At 40.1% G+C, this 20202-nt stretch overlaps 1 protein-coding gene across 1 annotated transcript in view; it reads right to left on the bottom strand.

Annotated features, from left to right (window-relative positions):
* The window catches only part of LOC122806850 (hyaluronidase-like), a 541692-nt gene extending 523659 nt beyond the window's left edge, over positions 1–18033 (bottom strand). Inside the window, exon 1 of the mRNA XM_044077610.1 lies at positions 17702–18033. The gene's annotated coding sequence lies outside the window, so the exon portion shown is untranslated. The remainder of the gene's footprint in view (positions 1–17701) is intronic.
* Positions 18034–20202: the final 2169 nt, after the last annotated feature.

Raw genomic sequence — 20202 nt, 5'->3', positions numbered from 1 at the left:
GTCCATGACAGTACAGTAAATAATACTAAAAGTGGAAAGCGAATCATAACAGATTCTGTTAAGAAGCAAGAGTTAAACAGAAAGAACAGTTAGAAGTAGTACATTACATAGCTGAACTATACAGAAGTTCTGTAAGACACACTGTATGTTAGTATAATACACAACGTACTGAGAGTGGATCAGTAAGATCTACATAGGCTGTTCAGCATACCTGTACTTTTCTGACTGTGTATGACAGACTGTACCAATTGTAGAGAATGTAGTTAAACTGTAGGCTTGTGAGCTTTTTTGTAACTTTGAGATGCATAGGCAACTGAAAGTGTAGTAAACCAATTGTATGCAGTTTTGGATACTGTACGTCTTGGGGTGACTTGAACGTTTATAGGAAGTAGTATTCCGCAGCATGTAGACACTGTGTTGTATTTTAAGGGGATGGGGTGCTGCAGTCCTGAGTACATCCTCCTTTGGATGAGAAGCCTAGTAACTTTTGTTATCCATTCCCTATTGCAATATTAACAGCTTACCATTTTTAATGTAACGTAGGCAATTTATTCTTCAAGGGCAGCCAGCACTGAATTTGTAGATGAAACACTGAAATATAAAGTTGTTTGCTAGCAGCAACCTTTTCATTAGTTACAGATCTCTAATGTGGAATTATTAGGATGACTTTTACTTCTGCAGAGTTTGTTCATGTTGACAGATATTGGTGCATGTTGACAGATATTGGTGCATTGCAATGACAGAAGTTTGAGTGGACTTCTAGGGTTTAAATATTCTGAATTGGGTTGCTCTGTTATTGTTTCATATTTTTGTTTCATTGCCTACTGGAAAAATGTTCAAAACAAATTTAAAACATGTGTAACAAGTGGTGTACTATACAAGGAATACAATTTAATCTTTATATATTATAATTTAATACAATCAGGAAGATGAATCAAACTTTGCATGGTCTTAAAAATGTGTGCAAGGGGCCTATGATTTTAAAACAGCCCAAAGGTAAACAATCCGCCACTGGCTAGATGCATTTTCTTTGAATGTGGGTTTCAATGCTGCTTCAGTGAATGAATTTCAAAGGCAGAGAAGTTTTAATGCAAAGTCTGTTTTCATTGGGACTCAATAGCTTTGTTTAGTAAATGTCTAATCAGCATTTGTGCTATAAAATTTGAAATACAAGTTTTAAATTAAATCCAAATATCTGTAAACATTGTAGAAGTAAAGCAGAAAACAGTATGCACACTGACAGTTTTGAAAAGTGTTATGGCAACTGGGGAGAAATGGAAAAATAACCAAGTAATAGGACACTGGAATGGCTGCATGGGGGGGGGGGGGGGGTTGTACCAAAATTACACGCATTTTTCTTTCACATACATGTCCAGAATTTTTGACATGAAAAGTTAGCAACCCTAGTCTGTCCTAAAATGACATCAGGAAGGAGAAGGCGTTGACTGTAAACCAAATCATGCTACCTATGTCAGCCCCCCATTCAGGGTATTTTGTAGTATAACAAATTAGAAAATGAGTTACTTTGATACAGAGACATTAGTAATGCAGAAAAGTTCAGGACATGCTGAAAAACATTTTTTTCAGTTTGTGTGTGGGGCTCTCCTTTGTCAAAAAAGAACTAAGCTGATTCCTCTCCGTTTGTTTTAAATTTGACATCCATGAAACTTTCATTCCCACTCCCGCACAGATAACTCCAAACCAAGTTGCCAGACAATAGTATCTTTAAAAAGCCACCTTACTAGCTGTTTTTCTTTGTTGCTTTCCACAGTATTAACCAAGCAGTGACATTTCTCAGCTGCTTTCTACAGAATACGATAGCTCCTGTTACAGCAACTACTTCACCTAACTGTACAACACCACTCAACAACTAAATCATTACACAGAGAACCAAGCCACAGAGTGGAAGCACTCTCTACAATTCCCTTAAAAATAATCATTGCACATTACCCCATTACTTACATTGGCAAATCAACTTGTAACGTCTTGAAGTACAAGACGACGATCAGGTATTCACCTCACAAACATTAACGGTACAAGATTTTCTAAAACTGCCAAAGCTTCTCCAGTAGAATAAACCCTTTGTGTCACAAGGCTTTTCCATAATTTATCATAGCACAGGCCAATATCTGCAGTTGGCCTCTTGGAAAGCATTCTGGTTCACTAGTGAATCCCCAAACTGTAAGGGGCTGAAGTTACACATCCAAATTCCTGAATGTTTAATATTTAACTCTGATAATGCAAATCTCCAGTTGCCTGCTGAAATCACTAAAGTGAAGGAATCAGTTCCCCAGAATTCTAAGACTGAACCAAAGGAGATAAGAGGATCAAGAAAAATTAAGACAAATTTCTGGTACAAAATAAGGAAAAAGTAGAAGAAAAAAAAACTGCTCTTACCTTAAAGACAGTGAAAGGATGGGGAAAAGCAAAGCTTGTAACTCTGAAATCTTTACAGCTGATACAAGAGCTACTAAAATATTTTCCAAGCTAAGATTAAAAGGGGAGTCTCTCAAACTTTCTAAAAACAGTTTACAGCAAGGTTAAAACTACTAATCTCTTCTTAGGAGGTTACAAATATAATATACTCCTCAAAAATAACTGCCACAGGAAGACAAGTGCACTAAAAAGATAAGCAATGTACCTTAACGATGGGGGGGGGGGGGACATTCTGAACTTACAATCTGCCAAATCCATGAACCCTTCCTGCAGCCATTACTTGTAGCACCTATGCAGAAACCTCTTTCATTTAGGTATGACTTTATATTACCTAGTTTCCAAGCTTTCTGCAAGACATTCACCATTTCTTCCTCTGAAAAGTTTTAACTACTAGGGACAAGAACTTCAACAGCCATGATGGTCAAGTACAGACTATACTATATCAAAGGATGTGGTGCAGGACACTGCCCCCTATTTGACTCAACAGGTTATCCTTCAAAGGAAAACAGAGTAGACTCCGAAAACTCAACCAGAACTGAAAACCATGTTTGTTCTGGCCAAATGGGCCAGTTATCTACCATCATGTTTAGTAGGAACTCCGAGATCAACAAAAGTAATGAAAACACACAGAAATTATACTGCCCCTGGCATCACTCAAGCACCAGTTCAAAATTAAGTCAGCTGGGCATTTACTACTATTATGAATAGAATTCTACTGGAAATTCCACAACGGCAAAGGCCTTGGAACTCTGTCAAGAAGATGAACTACTTCTGCAGAGAAAACTTTGTACCCTTAAAAAGAGAGAGAGGCCATCACAATAGTGTAGACTTTGGAAATTAAGATACTCACCTGCCACCCCATTGCTTCAAAGATGCTCAATGTCCACAAACATGTTGCAGCTACCTGGAATAAACACTCGTGCTCAGACAGGCCATGTTATCCTGCACAAACAGTAAGATCATGCATCTCTTGTGCTGGAACTGTTTTACACAGCTTGTAAAATCCCAGGGGTCTCGGTCAACATTACCAAAGAATCACTATCAACTCTCTCAGATTTACAAGGACCTGTCGTCATCTTAATTCCCTCCACTGAAGACCTGTCCAAAATGAGACACCTATTCCAGTTCAAACACACACTCTTCCCATCTGCAAAAGATGAGAATTTCTAAAGTCAGCTCAAATTATTTTAAGGTGTTGCAAATCATTAGTGAAACTCCTTGGCAGAGGTAGAACTGTGGAAAAGATTTTCCCAGTAAATTTCTTTCTAAACCCCAGAATTTCATGACATACAACTAGGAAAAGACTTGCAGACATACAGCTGAGCACTCTTAAGAAGTCTGCCCTAGCACACATTCTGACCATCAGTCTACAGAAGGCTTGTCAAAGTACTCTAGAAATACTACCTCCTGCATGGAAATCTACAAGGTTCACAAAAACACACTTCTGGAAGGTATGAGATCTGACATTTCCTGGTTGTCAGTGGTCCTCAACAAGTACTAAAAGTGGTCTGCTATCCATTCCCTGATGACCTTAATTATGAGGATATATATGAGGGATTGGAGGCAAAAATTAAAGTGGGAAGGTTCCTTTCTAACAAGTTGTCTGAACACAGGAACCAGGCAGGGATGTCCTTTTTCTCCTTTATTTGCTTTATATTTAGAGCCAGTGGAAAAGAAAATAAGGAACTCAGAAATTCAATGACATAACTGCTATGGTAATCAAAAAAAGCTGGCTTTGTGGAACATCTTGAGAGAATTTCAAGTCATTTTAGAATATAAAATTATTGAAGACAGAACAAAGGCTACAGCTGTAAACTGTGTAGCCACACAAGAATTGGTCCAACAATACACATATTTATGGGGACATGATAACATTAAGTATACAAAGGTATGGATTAAAAAGGACTGTTATGGCAGCTAAGGATATGTTGGGAGAGACTAAACAAAAGACAATGCAGTAAGTGAGAAACAAAGCTTGTTCATGGATATGAATAGCAAGAAACAAGCAGTGAAAATGATTTTGGTCCCTTTAGTTTTATATACAATTCAGGAAGGTTTTTATCAACCAGAGAAAAAGTTATGAACAGTAATTACAAGAGCATTGAAGGATTTTATCTGGGAGGAGAAAAGGATAAGTGCCAAGTGGGATAAGTCGATCCTTCCAACAGAACAAGGTAAATTAGAATTACCTGATTTGAAAGGTATTTTAGGAGCTGCACAGCTAAGACTCATACATAACACAAGCAAAGGGCTATAATTCAAAGTGGAAAGGGATGATGAAGCAGGGGGTTTTAAGAAATGTGGACAAAGTGGCATTTTGGATGAAGATCCTTAATGGGGATAATGGTTACACAGAACATTATATTTATAACATAAATCAGAAATTTTAAGAACTAAGCCAACACAAGAATGGAGAAAGGAGACTTTACTGACAGGGATGACTGCAATTAGGGGTACACAGAACACTCCAGACGGGTCTGAAATTTACTGGAGAAAACTGGCAGAGGAACCAATGCACTGGCAGTAAATAACTACAAAGGGAACTGTAAAAGAAAAGAAAGAAGCCAAGAAGACATTTATCCTGCAGGCTCAAGACTGCCTTCCCTATCAAGCATTGATATCGGAGTACAGGCAAAGAGAAAGGGATAGGGGACTCAAGTGAAAGACCTGCTTTGGTAGACTTTTTAACTGAATCTAGAACAGAAGCTGCTGCTAAGAGATATACAATTAGCAGGGCATATTAAATACTGCACAATAACTATAGGAATCAGAGTATGTTAAAAAATATTGGGAAGAGAGACTGGATAAAGCAATTCACAAGAAAACAACAGGAGGACACAAATATGTTCTCAAATATGCAACAAAGTCTAGAAGATTTAGGATTTTTGCTTAAAAGTATCTACATAGGTATTTTTATACCCCAAGCAGACTCCAAAATAATTTTTCCTCAGGCAGATGGCAAATGTTGAAGGTGTGATGGGAGAGGAGGAGGCAACTAGAACATATGTTCTGGGAGTGTAATGAATTGGCGGACTTAAACATACCCTACAGAGTACTCTTTCAGAAATACTGGGAGAGCAAATGGATGTAACTAAGGAAGAGAGACAGAGGAGATCTGAGTTGCCAAGATATTGTAAGACCTTTAACTTTAATTCTGGTGGCTGCCAAAACACAATTACTAGAAAATGGAAATCAAAGTCTAAACCAACTGTATTTGTGGGATTCACTATTATAACACAGAGATCAAAGAACTTGAAGAGGGATATTTAGAAAAGGTTACGATAAAATTACATAAAAAAAGAAATTACAAGCAGAAAAATGTTTTAGAGGAGGAGTGAGATTTAAGGAAAGGGAGGAGTTGATCAATTTATATAATGTTGAATTGATGCCAAATATACAAAAGAATATATGTGATGTAGAATATTTGCAACTGGGAATATGCTGATATGATTTGTTTACCCATGTCTTAACTGATAATTCAATAAAGGTGTTAAAAAAAAATAAACCTTGGAAATTCCCAGTGGGGCTGATTCACACAAGCATCTTTCCAGTGTACCACTGTCATCCACACTTCATTCAGTCCTTCAGTTGCCACTCTAATTTTTTTCCCCTTGAGAAACATGTTCAACTGAGTGAAATCTGAAACAGGCTTCCATTTGTCTTCTCTTCCAGCACCCAAATCTTTGAGTAGTACCTTGCTCCACTGAAGGGAGGAGGGATCACTCTTATGACCCTTTTCCAGAACATTTAACAAGATTTTTTACCCGGACACCCAGGAACACTGAAAGCAATCAGGCCTTGACACAACCTCTACCATGTATCGCTTGTCAAAACCTTTCTCTGCCTACAATCTATGAACAGAGCATCCCAGATGCTGCAACACCTGGCAATTCTGCTCCCATTCACTTTTTTACTACAAGCATCACTACATAAAGGTGCAGGCCAACAAAGTGGGAGGACAGAAGGAACAATAGCCACAACAGTACCACTGGAACACGGCTGTCCAAAGTCATTCAGTGAAGAACCCTTTCTCAGCAGAGAAAGGAATGTTGCACTCTGAACTACCTTCCTTATTCCAGAGTCCATGCCCTTTGTAAAGAATCTACCACAGATAGGCTGACCCCTACAAGTACAACTCTGTCCTTCACTTCTGAAAAATGGAAAATCTTACCTAACAGAGTCAAAGAGGCAGGGATACATTTCACACACTAGACAAAGAATCTTTCGTCTCCGTCTGTCTGCAGCATTAGCCGCTTCCCCAAACAGGAATTCTAGCTGAAAGGGACAGTTCCTAACAAATGTAAGTCTCTCGCCCTCTTTCGCTGCTTAGTGAATTTAAAACTGAAAGTAACAATGCAATACCTACATTTACAGATATGCATAAACATCACAAGTTGTACTAAACACACCAAATCGCTCTCACCTCCAAAGGGCAACTCCTAAATACAGCAGTGGCATAAAGGAAGTAGTCATTTTCTTGGCCATATACCAACAGGGATTATGCCTGAATCTCCATACACAACAAAGGTTGAAGCATTTTGGCAGCAATTTCAGAAACCTTCATTTATAAGAAAAGACATCAAAGATGCCCCTGCTATCTTGGCCATATACCAACAGGGATTATGCCTGAATCTCCATACACAGCAATGGTTGAAGCATTTTGGCAGCAATTTCAGAAACCTTCATTTATAAGAAAAGACATCAAAGATGCTCCTGCTATCTCATCCAGTAGCTGCAAGATCCAGCTGCTAAGACCTGTAGCTACACATTAAAAGAACAAAACTAGATGCAAGGTCCATGATGAACAAATAAAACAAATTCAGCCAACATGATCATTAGGTAAGAAACAAAGTTATTCTTATACAAGAAGACCTCGGTGAACAAGCAAGACAAGTTTCACCAGTGGCTGGTGGCTTTCTTAGTTGTATAAACTAGTGAAGCCACCCACCGCTATTAAATCAATTACAACAATCAAATGGCAGTTGGAACCAGTAGAAATTAAGAGCAATTTAAAACGGCCATAAACTAAACAATCATCTTAACTTCAGAAGTCCTTCATTAGGGGCTAATAAGTCTCATGGTAGAAAAAAAAAATAAAATATGTTTCAGCAAGATACCCCCCTTAGTCATCTCCATGATGGAAAGGGATAAACCCCTGCCTACAGCTGAGATGACCTGGGTTTGACTACAGGCCTATAAGGAAGAGGAGATGACCAGTGGGAGATGGAAATGAGCATTCAGCACCAGCTCATCATTCAAAGGGGAAGGCTTTGTAAATTGTAAGCACCCTGCCGCTAAACACAAGTCATACCCTCAGCATATGCTCTGAGAGAATGTGATGTGAGAAAGGAGGTGATGCAGAAACCTGCAAGAGTGGGAGCCTGGAAAACCAGACACTGTGTGTGCCAGTCAACAATGAGAGGTGTTACTCCTGGCTCCCTGAAAAATTATAGTCTGCAGTTCCAGACCATGTCCTGTCCAGTGTCCAATGTCTACGGATGTGGGGACATGAGAAGGAACAATTAGTCAATGAGGGATGGGGCCCCCACAATTCCATGGAAATCAGGGTTTACACTGCACATTTAAACTTCTGGTTGGTTAAGTCTGGTTGCTCTCTTAAGCATTGTCAAAAGAAATAGGTTGATTGAAAGTGTACATTTTGCATTAAAGTTACATTTTGGACATATTTTTTAATTCAGAGGTGCAAGAGTTTGCCATCTCAGGAAAGATGGCTTGAACAACAGTGAAAGTGTACATTTTGCATTAAAGTTACATTCTGGACATAATTTTTAATTCAGAGGTGCAAGAGTTTGCCATCTCAGGAAAGATGGCTTGAACAACAGTGAAAAATTAAGAGAAGATAGAGGAAGACAATGAAACTCAGGTGCACCTGGTTGATGAGGAAAGTAATATGCAAACAATGAGGAGATGACAGAAAGCAGACACAGAAGGTGCCCTGAAGTAGTTTTGCCAGCAGATGAAAACAGAGTCTGGACCGTTAAAATAGCTTGAGCTATCAAGAAATAATTTCTTGACTTTTTGAAGAGTCAGCATGATACCTTTCCATAAAGGCAATAGATGAACAAAATAAATCAATGGAATTAAGTAGTGACAATTTACAACAAGCAACAACTGCTTACAGGATAAGGAGAGAGAGAGAGACATCTGCACTTGGATTGCATACTGGTAGGCAAGGAAGGATTTGAGGAGAAGTTTGGAAAATGTTAGAGCATTGAACTGGTTACTCCAAAAGATAATGGAACTGGTTACTCCAAAAGATAATGGAACTGGTTACTCCAAAAGATAATGGAACTGGAAAGGAAAACCGGCTGCTGTCATCAATCTGCCATATCAGGCAGTTGCTTGAAAGTGAAACTATTCATTTTGTGACTTGGTATGAGAAGGAATACATCTTGTTGCAGCTTAGGTGGCTGGTCAAAAGGATAACTACTAATGGACAGCCTGTTTATGTGGCTTACAATTTCTCCGAGGTATCCAACCAGCCACAGCTGCAGTTTTCAGATGCCATAAAAAGTATGCAGACATCTTAACTTTTAACAATCCTACAGGATGTTCTTTAAAAAAAAAAAAAAAAATCTTCTGCCTTTACTGTACTTGTGTTTCTTCCTACTTTATTTTGCTTTTGCATCATCTTAAACTTTCTCAATGGTATTTATTACTGCTTAGTGTAACTTATTCTAAGCCTTTTAGTTTAAACACTTGGGCTTCAGACCAGTTGTTTTACATTGAGAGGGTTTGTGGTCTGCACTGTAGTGGCAGAACAGGTAGCTTACATCCTTCTAAGTTGGGAACTGCTGATTGAGGGCTCAGTGTCTTATTCTAAAAGTATATTAATTCTGGTTTAAGCACTTGGCCTTTCAGGACAGTTATTTTACATTAAGAGGGTTTCGTGGTCTGCACTCTTGTGGGAGGAGAGGCTGGACTCTGCCCTTCTGAGCTGGGAATTTCTGGTTGAAGGCTTATATTATAGTGCATGCATATCTGAATTTCTTCTTACTGAAATTGGTACACCTTGTTTGCTGTAGCATAGACTAGATCCAGGCCTGCTGAATCTAGCTTTGTTTGTATAACTTGAGCACTAATCCAGGCATTATTTAAAGTATTCAGTTGTATTTATTACTGCTTGGTAGTAACTTGGTTAAAGTGTAGCTATCATTCTAAGTCTTTTGGATTAAGCACTTGGGCTTCAGACCAGTTGTTCTACATTAGGAAGGTTTGTGGCATGCACTGTGGTGGCAGGACAGGTAGCTTTCATCCTTCTAAGTTGGGAACTGCTGATTGAGAGCTCAGTGTCTGTTATTCTTAAATTGTATTAGCTCTGGTTTAAGCACTTGGGCTTCAGGCCAGTTATTTTACATTAAGAAGGTTCGTGGTCTGCACTCTTGTGGGAGGAGAGGTTGGACTCTGCCCTTCTGAGCTGGGAATTTCTGGTTAAAGGTTTATAGTGCCTGAATATTTGAACTGTATCTTACTGAAATTGGTACACCTTGTTTGCTGTAGCATAGACTAGATCCAGGCCTGCTGAATCTAGCTTTGTTTGATGCTTGTTATTTCCCTGGAACGCTAATTCCACCTAAAACGCGGCTTCTCAGCGCTTCTGTGGATCCCTAGTGATATCTGCATTGCTTACTGTACTTATTTCCTTGCTTCGCTTGAAAGAAAGTTACTGTTTGTCGTTTTTGCATTTAAGTTACCTGTAACACATTGCACTTGTTACCTGGCACTTGCTCACTAAAGCAATTATAAGTCAGCACTAAAAATTAAAAGCACTACACCCTCGCTCCCCATTGGCCCTTGTTTTCAATTATAAAGGAATTCCCAACATTATTCTAGCATGTCCAAAGGTCAGTTGTCAATCTCCTCTCTGGTCCAGCTGGTGAATATGGGAATCTTGAGGCAATGTTACAACTGCCTCATGTACACAGACAACCCTCTCCTCCTCCCAACAAATTCCAACACATGTGAGAGATGCAACCATATAGCCAAACTGGAGGCTAAGCTCTCTCAACTCAGTACTGGCATAACCAGTCAGGAGGAGAAGGAAACCACACTCACTACAATTCCAGTCTCACATAGACCTACGACGACAGCAAACCAAACACAATCACACAAAACATACTCGAGGCTCTAAATAAAGATCTGCCTAAGCAGCAGAGACCTCCAAAGCAGACACCCAAGCAACCGCTACCCTAAAACAAAACACGTGCAACACATATCTCACAAAGCCAGTGTGCCGAACAGTCACAGCCCTTAAGGCTAAACAACACACCTGATACACTTGTAATAGGTGACTATCATCAGGCACACTGACGTCTCGCTCACCAGGCTGAACAAGGAGAAGGTCACGGTGAGCAGCCTGTCTGGCGCTAGGATCCGCCACATAACACAAGCACTCAGGTCACTCCAAGGCAAGTACAAATATGACTCAGTCATTGTCCATGCTGGTGTGAATGACCTGAGACGTACCTCCCTGGACTACATGAAAAGAGACAGAGGAGCTCTCTGAGAATGTAGCCCAGGCTGGTATGACCCTGACCTTGAGTAGCATCTTACCCTCATCAAGAATGATGCCACAATATGAAGACAAGATGATCAATTTCAACAATTGGCTTAAGTATTGGTGTCATTCAAAGGGGATCCAATGCCTGTCAGCTTGGGATGATATGCACGACAAACCACGATGCTTTGCTAGGGATGGCTTGCACCTGTCACCCCTGGGCTTTCGGATATTGGCAAAGGCTCTTGCTACCCCCATAGTGCCTTTTTTAGGCAAGGCTCAAAAGACAAACCCACCTCCATAGGTATCACAAGGGATAAGAAACTAAGAGTAATGCTACTCAACGCTAGAAGTCTAAACCTCAAGATGCACGCACTCGAAACTCTCCTTAGCATGAAAAACATCGATATCTGTGCAGTAACAGAAACCTAATTCAGGACTCCTGAGAGCACCCCAGCACTACCAGGTTATACCTCATGCCATGCTTTTCGGGCCCAAAACTTGGACCGAACCACAAAAGGAGGGGGAGTATCGATATTCATCAAAGATACCCACACCTCCAGGTTGGTGGCAAAGCACGAAGCATCAGAGACTATCCATGTGCAACTAACAGTGGGTAAAACTGCCTTCCAGTTTATAGCCTGCTACAGACCACCCTCCCAAACCCAGGAACCCCACTCGGCCTTCCTGAGAACACTGGAAAATATGAAGGTCTCTCCGAAAACCATTATATTGGGTGACTTCAACTACCCAAACATAGATTGGGAGCATTACTTTAGCTCCAACACCCTTGCCCAAAGGTTCCTAGAATTCATAAACTCAAATGCTATGGAACAACTTGTTACCACTCCCACAAGAGGGGAGAACATACTGGACCTGATCATCACCAACATGGGGACTCTATGCTCCAGACCAGAAGTGTATCCCTCATTAGTAAGATCAGACCATAAACTGATCTCACTGGATATTCACATCCCGACCCCACCCCCTGCCCAGAAAACCACAATGAAAAACTTCTCTAAAGCAAATTTCACACTCCTCAAAACCGAGGTGGAATCCTTCAAAGCCCCCGGGCCTGTGGAAAATACGGCCCAGACCGCAGAATCCTTTATAAATGCATTCTATGAACACCTTCAGGAATGCATGGATCATGCGATCCCAAATAAAACCAAGACCCAATCCTCCAAAGGCAGACGACCTGTCTGGTGGACCCCAGCCATAAACAAACTATACATTAGAAGGAGGAAGCTAATACATGATAGAGCAAAATCCCAAAAAGGGAAGGCATCTCTGATCAGTATTAGCAAAAAACTAAGGGCACTCATAAAATCGTCAAAGGCCAGCTTCGAGAGAAAAATTGCACAGGACACTAAGAATAATCACAAGGCTTTCTTTAGTTATGTTAGGAACCTGGGTGGGAATTCCCAGATATGCTCAGAATTAGTCCAAAATGACAAAATATACACTGATCCCACAGACATTGCCAACATCCTAGCTGACAGGCTCAGCACAAACTCCCCCCCCCCCCCCACCAAAAGGGCAAATATCTATCCCAGCAGAGTGCTGCCCCCCTGACATCTCAGATGCTCAGGTGGGAGCCGCCCTCTCCAAAGCAAAGAACACAGCATCAATGGGACCAGATGGTGTCCCAGGCTGCGTCCTACATGAACTCCAAGAAGAGCTAAACCCAAACATAAAGCTACTGTTCAATCTCAGCCTTACTACAGGATATGTACCCAAAGAGTGGTGTACAGCAACAGTGGTCCCTCTCCACAAAGGTGGTGCCTCAACGGACCCTGGAAACTATCGCCCCATAAGCCTGACTAGCTTGGTCTGCAAAGCTATGGAAAGGATCATCATGGACCTCATAAATAAAGATATTGGGGACCTACAGACACTGGATCCTACCCAGTTTGGCTTTGTTAAGGGCAGATCCTGCCTCTTAAACCTGGCTGACGTCTTTGAAACAGTCACCAAGGCCATTGACGAAGGGAAGGTGGTCCACACAGCCTATCTGGACCTCGCAAAAGCTTTCGATACAATACCCCACTCGGGCATTACAGATAAGCTCACCAGCTTAAATATAAACCCCTATGTCACTAGATGGGTTGCAAACTGGCTCAAGGACAGAACCCACATGTTTAGAATTGCTGGAGCCATGTCAGACTCCAAACCAGTTACAAGTGGCGTCCCACAATGCTCAGTCCTGGGACCTCTCTTGTTTGGTATATATTTCTCGGAGGTACAGGCCAACACGGAAGGACTGTGGCTGACCAAGTTCGCAGATGACTGCAAACTGGGCGCCATAATCGACTCTCCAGTCGACACAAGCATCCTCCAAAAGGGCCTCATAGAAACAGACAACTGGTGCCAGAGCCATGGCCTCAAGCTAAACGCCAAAAAGTGTATAGTCATCCCTTTGGCAAAAACAAAGTGCCACAAATTACCACATAGGTGGTAATCCATTAAGTACAGAAGAAGTAATTAGGGACCTGGGGACCCAAGTTGATGGCAATCTCTCATCTGACAACCACGTGGCCAAAGTGGTTAGAAAAACATTTTATATAGCCCACCTAATCATGAAGGGATTCACATCTAGATTAGGGGAGGTCATCGTGCCTCTTTACTCATCCCTCATCAGGCCCATAATCGAGTACAATGCCCCTTTTGGGATGTACCTTACCAAACACTTGCAGCAACTGGAAAGACCCCAAAAGTACCTCACCAAGAGGATCAAAGGTCTCAAACAGATGCCTTATGCTGCCCGGTTAAAGAAACTCCATCTCTACTCAGTGGCATACCGCCTGCTCAGAGGTGACCTGTGTCTGACGTATAAGGCCATGTCCAACCCGGAATTAAGGGACATGCTGCACCTCAAAAAATCCAAATCCCATCGAGCTACACATTCGAGAGACTTGAACCTCAGCACTGAAAAAAATAGGACATGCTGGAGGGACAGATTCATAACCCAGAGGCTCCCTTCACTCTGGAATAAAATCCCAGTCCAGGTTAGGCAGAGTCCCTCATTGACTCTCTTCAAGAGGAATCTTGATGAGTGGATGGGAGATCGTAGGTTTATCCCGGGTATCACTTCTGTGTCACTGTTAGACAGAGGCACAGTATACTAACCTCGAAAAAGGGCATAGCAAAATTAATTTAAAATGGGTGGCGAAAGCCAAACACACTCTGGCTAGGCTTATAAATGCCCTAGGGCAGATAGCCTAGTATGAACCTATGAACCTATATGGAATACAAATGTTTGCATTGACTATTGGCGAGGACTGCACTGCATACGTTAAGATGCTAGGAAATATGGTATGCTCTTCTGTCATTACCACATTTCCTATTTTTTCTTTCTTGACTAACAGCATGACATGATGCAGTTCCCTGTAATAATGTAGGAACCCCTGACAGAGAGTCCAGTAATATACAATGCATAGTCTACTATCTTCAATTGTGCCACCACCTGTTACAAACGAAGGACTGCATCTAAATTGTTAAAAGTTTTTGAGATATCAAGCATTAGCATAAAAATATGCAGCTCCTCTGAGTTAAGTCAGGGGTTCCTGAAGCAAGTGTGGAGTCCTACTTCACAATGCCTGCTAATTACATCTAGTATGTATTTTCTTCATCTTTACCAGCAATGGCATTTGTGACTGTTCAAGGTCAGGGGAAACAAGCATGGGGTGCCCTGTTTCTGATATAACACAAGCAATGCTGACTTTGTATTAAAAGAATGTAACATTTCACAAAGTTTATGTGAAAGTTACATTTTCAAGTTAAATATTTCACATTTATTTCCAAGTATAAACTGGCATTAACGGAAAGGTGTTGAATTGAGGTTATGGAAACAGTGCGAGTGATGCAAGAGACTAAAATGCACTATTTATATCTGGTGCGTGGGGGATAACAGCAATGCTGAAGGTGATTAATAACCTACTTGGGTAACTACACTGTCCTTGAGACTGAAAGAGCTCCTTAGACTACTGTTGCTTGTCAGATTATTTCTTGCATAAGCTAAAAATGCCATCCAAAATATTTTCTTCTTTAAAAAAAAATGTTGACAAAGGAGGGCCAAATCTATTATTTTTGAAAATTAAGAGTCACATATAGGATTATGCAAACAGGAGTGGCATTAGGTATTGTACTAGATGGTTTAAAATTTTGAACTAATACCACATGTAAAAACCTTCATGGTTGAACATGACATGACAAAGGTTTATGCAAAGCATTTCAAGTAAAGGGTTATTTATAAAAAGTGTCAACATGGACATGTTGGACAGTCTAATAATTCCGACAGTGCCAGATAAGAGATATTCAAAGAACACCACATGATAAAAGTGTCGCAGTTTGCACTAAATAAAAGTTATGAAGACATTTTATGTAAAGAGTGACAATAAAATAGCACAATATAGTGATGGCTTTTGGGTGACATTTGTTTAAAACTAAAAAAAACTTGGCCAGGTATTGGATACGCACGGTAAAGTCTGAATGGCAGGGCAGTCATGCACTTACACGTGAAGATTGCTACATTACATGAGTGGCTAGGGAGCAGCACGGTGGCTTTCAGTGATCATGTGGAGGACCCTTGAGCAGAAACCTGTTTTTATTTTTACATTATTTCAATAGTTGTCAGTGTGCAACTTGCTTAACACTGAGCTTCCTGAGATTACTTACCAGTTCAACTAATATGACAACAGTTAGACTAAACACCATATGGAAACTTACATCAGATGCAAATCATACAAAATGATCCCGTATTACTTACCACAGATATTTGTTTAAAAAAAGTGTTAACATGTTACCATGAGAAAATTACTTTGAAGCAAAATTAAATACAGTTGAGAAGTATGTGAGCAAATGAAAACGTGCATTTGTTAAGCACCAATTAATCAACTAAAAGCAGTACGATGGCTTTCAGTGAGCATGCATTACACTTTCTGCACTGCTGTGCAAATATGGAGTCAGTTTACATAAATTGGAGGGGGGTGTCTCCCCACACAGGGGGTGCAAGGGGCTTGCCTCTTCTAAAAAGCTTTAAACCGATTTACTTTTGTTGATTTGTAAAAAAGAATAATCATTTGACAAATAATCATGACTCACACTAAATTCAGACAGAACAGTAATAAAAACTGAGGTACCATGAATCAGTTTGTACCCACCATAATCTGTGCAAAACAATACTCAACTTCTTTACCCAAGAATTCTAGACAACCACAAAAAAAAAACAAGAGAGAATTTAAACATTAGCCTAACATAAAGTCAGGGTATGGCATTGCTGACCAACTGTAACCCTCGGTGTTTTCTCAGAAAATCAAAACATTTACGAGGAACAGTGTAAAGATTAGGCACAGGTGAGAAGTATGGCTCCACCATAGCAAAAAGTATCTCCAAATGCTGCCACTGCATACTTAAATGTGGAAATTACTTTCAACTGTTTTCCCTTACTCAAAAATGGGAATGCACCTCAAATTGTATGATGTACACATGGTCTTAGCTGCAGGAATTACTATAATGTATGGGGCAATATTTTCTAGAAAACAAATTGAACAAATAAACCTAGCTACTCCAGCCAAGGCATACTCTTTGTACTAGACTACATTTTTCTTTGCATCACTCAGAAACACTAACTTTTCAAGCTACATTACAGTTACAACTGTCCAAACTAATGTCTCTTACAATTGTTAAGCAATTTGCTCACAGAAAGGATTGCTTATCTAAACGTAATATCTTCCACAGTTTGAGAGAGAATTGCTGAAAACAATTTGCAAATTTAACTGCTACGGGTAACATTTGGAACAATGTATCACTTTTTTTTTTTTAATGCCAGGTTTCGGGGTGGGGGGTCTAGTAAAAGCAGTCTAAGTAAAAAGCGGAATTTTTTGGCTACACTCCATTTCAAAACATGCTTACAAGGCTCGTCCATAGCCGCCCTTGTAAAACATGCTAAAATGATTACAAACCGGACTCGCATAAAGTCCACTCCCACGTCATACCAAAAGCTCATAATAATATTAGACCCAAAAGATACACAAGCCACTTTTTAATTGCATATTTAAATCTTTCGCAAAGATGTAGAAGACCCGCTCTGCTACACCGCTCATGCGGACCCAGACTTATACTGTGTATTCACAGCCATGCAGTTTTAATCAAGAGTTTGTATCAAATTGTGCCATAAAGGCAAAGGGCAGAGCAGGAGAAAAATGTTGCAATGCAGCCTAATTTTATCTGCTCGCCTAAAATAGGGTCACCACCTTTTAGATGCCAAACATAGAATATAGAAATGCAAGATTTTTCAGAACTATAGCCGCAACAAAGTTTAAAAGGACATTTTTTTTCCAAAACAGAAGCTCAATTGTGTAGAATTTATTATTATTATCCCGCATAACATTAAAAGGATTCAAATCTAAAATAAGTTTTTAATGCAAATTAGTGGAAAACCCTAAAAGTCTCAAGACATGTTATTTTTTCAAGATTTGCCTGGCAGGACATAGCCTAAATACTGAGAGGTGGCAACCCTATTCTAACGCCGTCCAACACTGAAACAGCTGTTTCGAGCAGATCCAATTACTGCTAAACATGCAAGATCTGCTTAATAAGCTAGTGTTCTTAAACTACAACACATCTTACTTTAAATAACTGTTCTCCATTTCACTATACTACCTGCTACATGAACAAACAGCTTTATGCCCCTGGGAACTTTAAAACAACTTCATTTTCAACTACAAATTACAAACCAATACTAACATGTCCATGTAAAAGTGAGACCCAAGAAGTAAACTATTTCTTCCAAGATAACCTCGCCTTCCGTGACGTCTTCCCCCACACCACTAACAAGATACGTGACAAAGAAGCTCTTCCACAGCAACTGTAAAATAGCTCTCGCCATCTAGCGTTGGGAAAGAATAACGTGACTCAGTAAACCTTTGTAATGGATGAGTTTTGATTGGGCTTTTGGCCGTTTCGGTCATGGTTTGTTACTGTACGCAATTAAGTTTCTAAGATGGAATCAACATTCATGCATAGATTAATACTACGCTAACTGCTCTTGCGAGCCATTTTAAGATTAGCCAATTATCCCTTGTGAGACTCAAACCCTTCACCTTATGTTTGTAAGGCAAACACCTTAACCATCAGGCCACTCTCCCAACCACCATTATTTCCCAGTGATGAGCTTTTCAAAATTAGAAGTAGGCGAAATTGAAGTGTATTATACCATGATCCTCAAAAAAACGCACTGATTGGCCAGCGTGGCCCGTTCGAGTTATACTAAGTTATACTAATGGAAAAGGTCCCGTTTTTTTTTTTTTTTCATTAACTAACTTTTTTAAACACTGTTGCTATGTTGTTTTTTATATATATTAACGTTAAAATATAAAGCAAGCAAACTCGCTGTTATTTTAAAGCGTTATTTCGCTATGTTAAACCCATTTAACAACCCATTTCAGTGTTCATAGTTATTTTTTTGGTATCGCTATGTTAAACCCATTTAACATAGCGAGAGTGTTGTAAAAAGCAAGTTTTTAGCAATCTCTGCGTTTTTTAAATAACCTGTTTGTATGAGCTATGTTAAACTCATTTAACATAGCGAGACCGGGTTGGCTTTGTTTGGTCTCGGGCTTCGCCCGACCAAACTATTAACCCACCCCCGAGTTCGCGCAGGAATGGGCGTGCCCGCAGTGATTGACATGCCGGAGGGCGGAGATTAACAATGTGCAATAATGATATGAATGGCCTTTCCTTTCAAATGTTCCACAAGCATCTTGACAATATTAATTGTGGTTGACACAGCTCTTGAAATATTAGAGTTGCTCCTCAGAGTGTTACTCATTTCTTCATATATTCTTCATATGTTACACCTTTGTAAAGAGGTTTAATATTTTATTATACCATGACCCCCCCCCCCCCAAAACATGCACGCTGATTGGCCAGCGTGCACATTCTAAATCGAGTTATACTAATGGAAAAATGTCCGGTTACCTGGACTTTTTTCCATTAGTATAACTCTTTTAAACACTGTCTTGCTATGTTAAATGGGTTTAACATAGCGACACAGCTTTAAAATAAGCAACGGAGATCTCCGTTGCTTATTTTAAAGCTGTCTCGCTATGCTAAACCCATTTAACATAGCGAGACAGGTTTTAAAAAAAAAGCAACGGAGAAAGCAAGATCTCCGTTGCTTTTTTTACTGTTTTGCTATGTTAAATGGGTTTAACATAGCAAGACAGTTTTAAAATAAGCAATGGACATCTCCGTTGCTTATTTTAAAACTGTCTCGCTATGCTAAACCCATTTAACATAGCGAAAACAGTAAACAAAAAGCAACGGAGATCTTGCTTTCTCCATTGCTTTTGCCCACAGTACATCAGAACTGCCGCGGATGCCAGACATCTGCGGAAGGGCAGTAAACAGGCATTATACTATGCCATTATTTAAGAAAAGTAATAGTTTTTTTTCTTAAATAATGTCATGATATAGCAATAACACTTCTGGGTGTGGGTAATGCTGTATTTACCCACGGTTGGCTTTGTTTGGTCCCTCGGGACCAAACCACGCCAACCGTGGGTAAATCCAGCATTACCCACACCCAGGCGTGGGTTATTGCTATAATAACCGAACTAAACCTGTACAAAGGTAGTGGAAGGTATAACACTAAACCTGGCATCTCTAAAATGTGGAACATTGACTCTTATCATGTGAAATAAATGAGGGGGTAGAATATGAAGCCTTTAATAATAACTTCAAACAGGCAGCTCACGGCACAGCTACAAAGGCGTTACTTCATTGGTAGTAAGATGTTTTGATGAATTATTATGATTTAATGCTTTTATTTGTTTAAAATTTCTTGATGAATGTGTGACGAGATACTTGCAATGTCGGAACAGTTTGGAACATAGATTTTTTTAAAGATTGAAAATAAGGACAGTTACTTGTAATGAGGTACACATATCAGCCGCGGTGGTGCAGCAGTAGCATTGCCTCACAGCAAGAGGTTCTCCCATTCAATTCTCACCCAGAGTGCGGAGAGTGCCTTCTGTGTGGAGTCTGCATGTCCTCCCCGCGGTTGGGTGGGTGTTCGAAAGACATGCATAAATGGGCGTGCCTTCGTTGAAGGTTGAATGCCGAGTTGGCACCTCAGCTTTCATCAAAATCTACTGCCAATCATTAGCGGACCGGAGTTCTGCTGTGGCGACCCCTAACCGAGAAAAGCCGAAAGGCAGCAGCAACTTGTAATGAGGTACACCTGA

Source organism: Protopterus annectens, chromosome 7.part0 (genome assembly GCF_019279795.1).
Source record: "Protopterus annectens isolate FY-2018-M chromosome 7.part0, PAN1.0, whole genome shotgun sequence".
Taxonomy (NCBI): Eukaryota; Metazoa; Chordata; order Ceratodontiformes; family Protopteridae; genus Protopterus; species Protopterus annectens.
The sequence above is the reverse complement of the archived record's forward strand: the minus strand, read 5'-3'. Positions and strand labels throughout refer to the sequence as shown.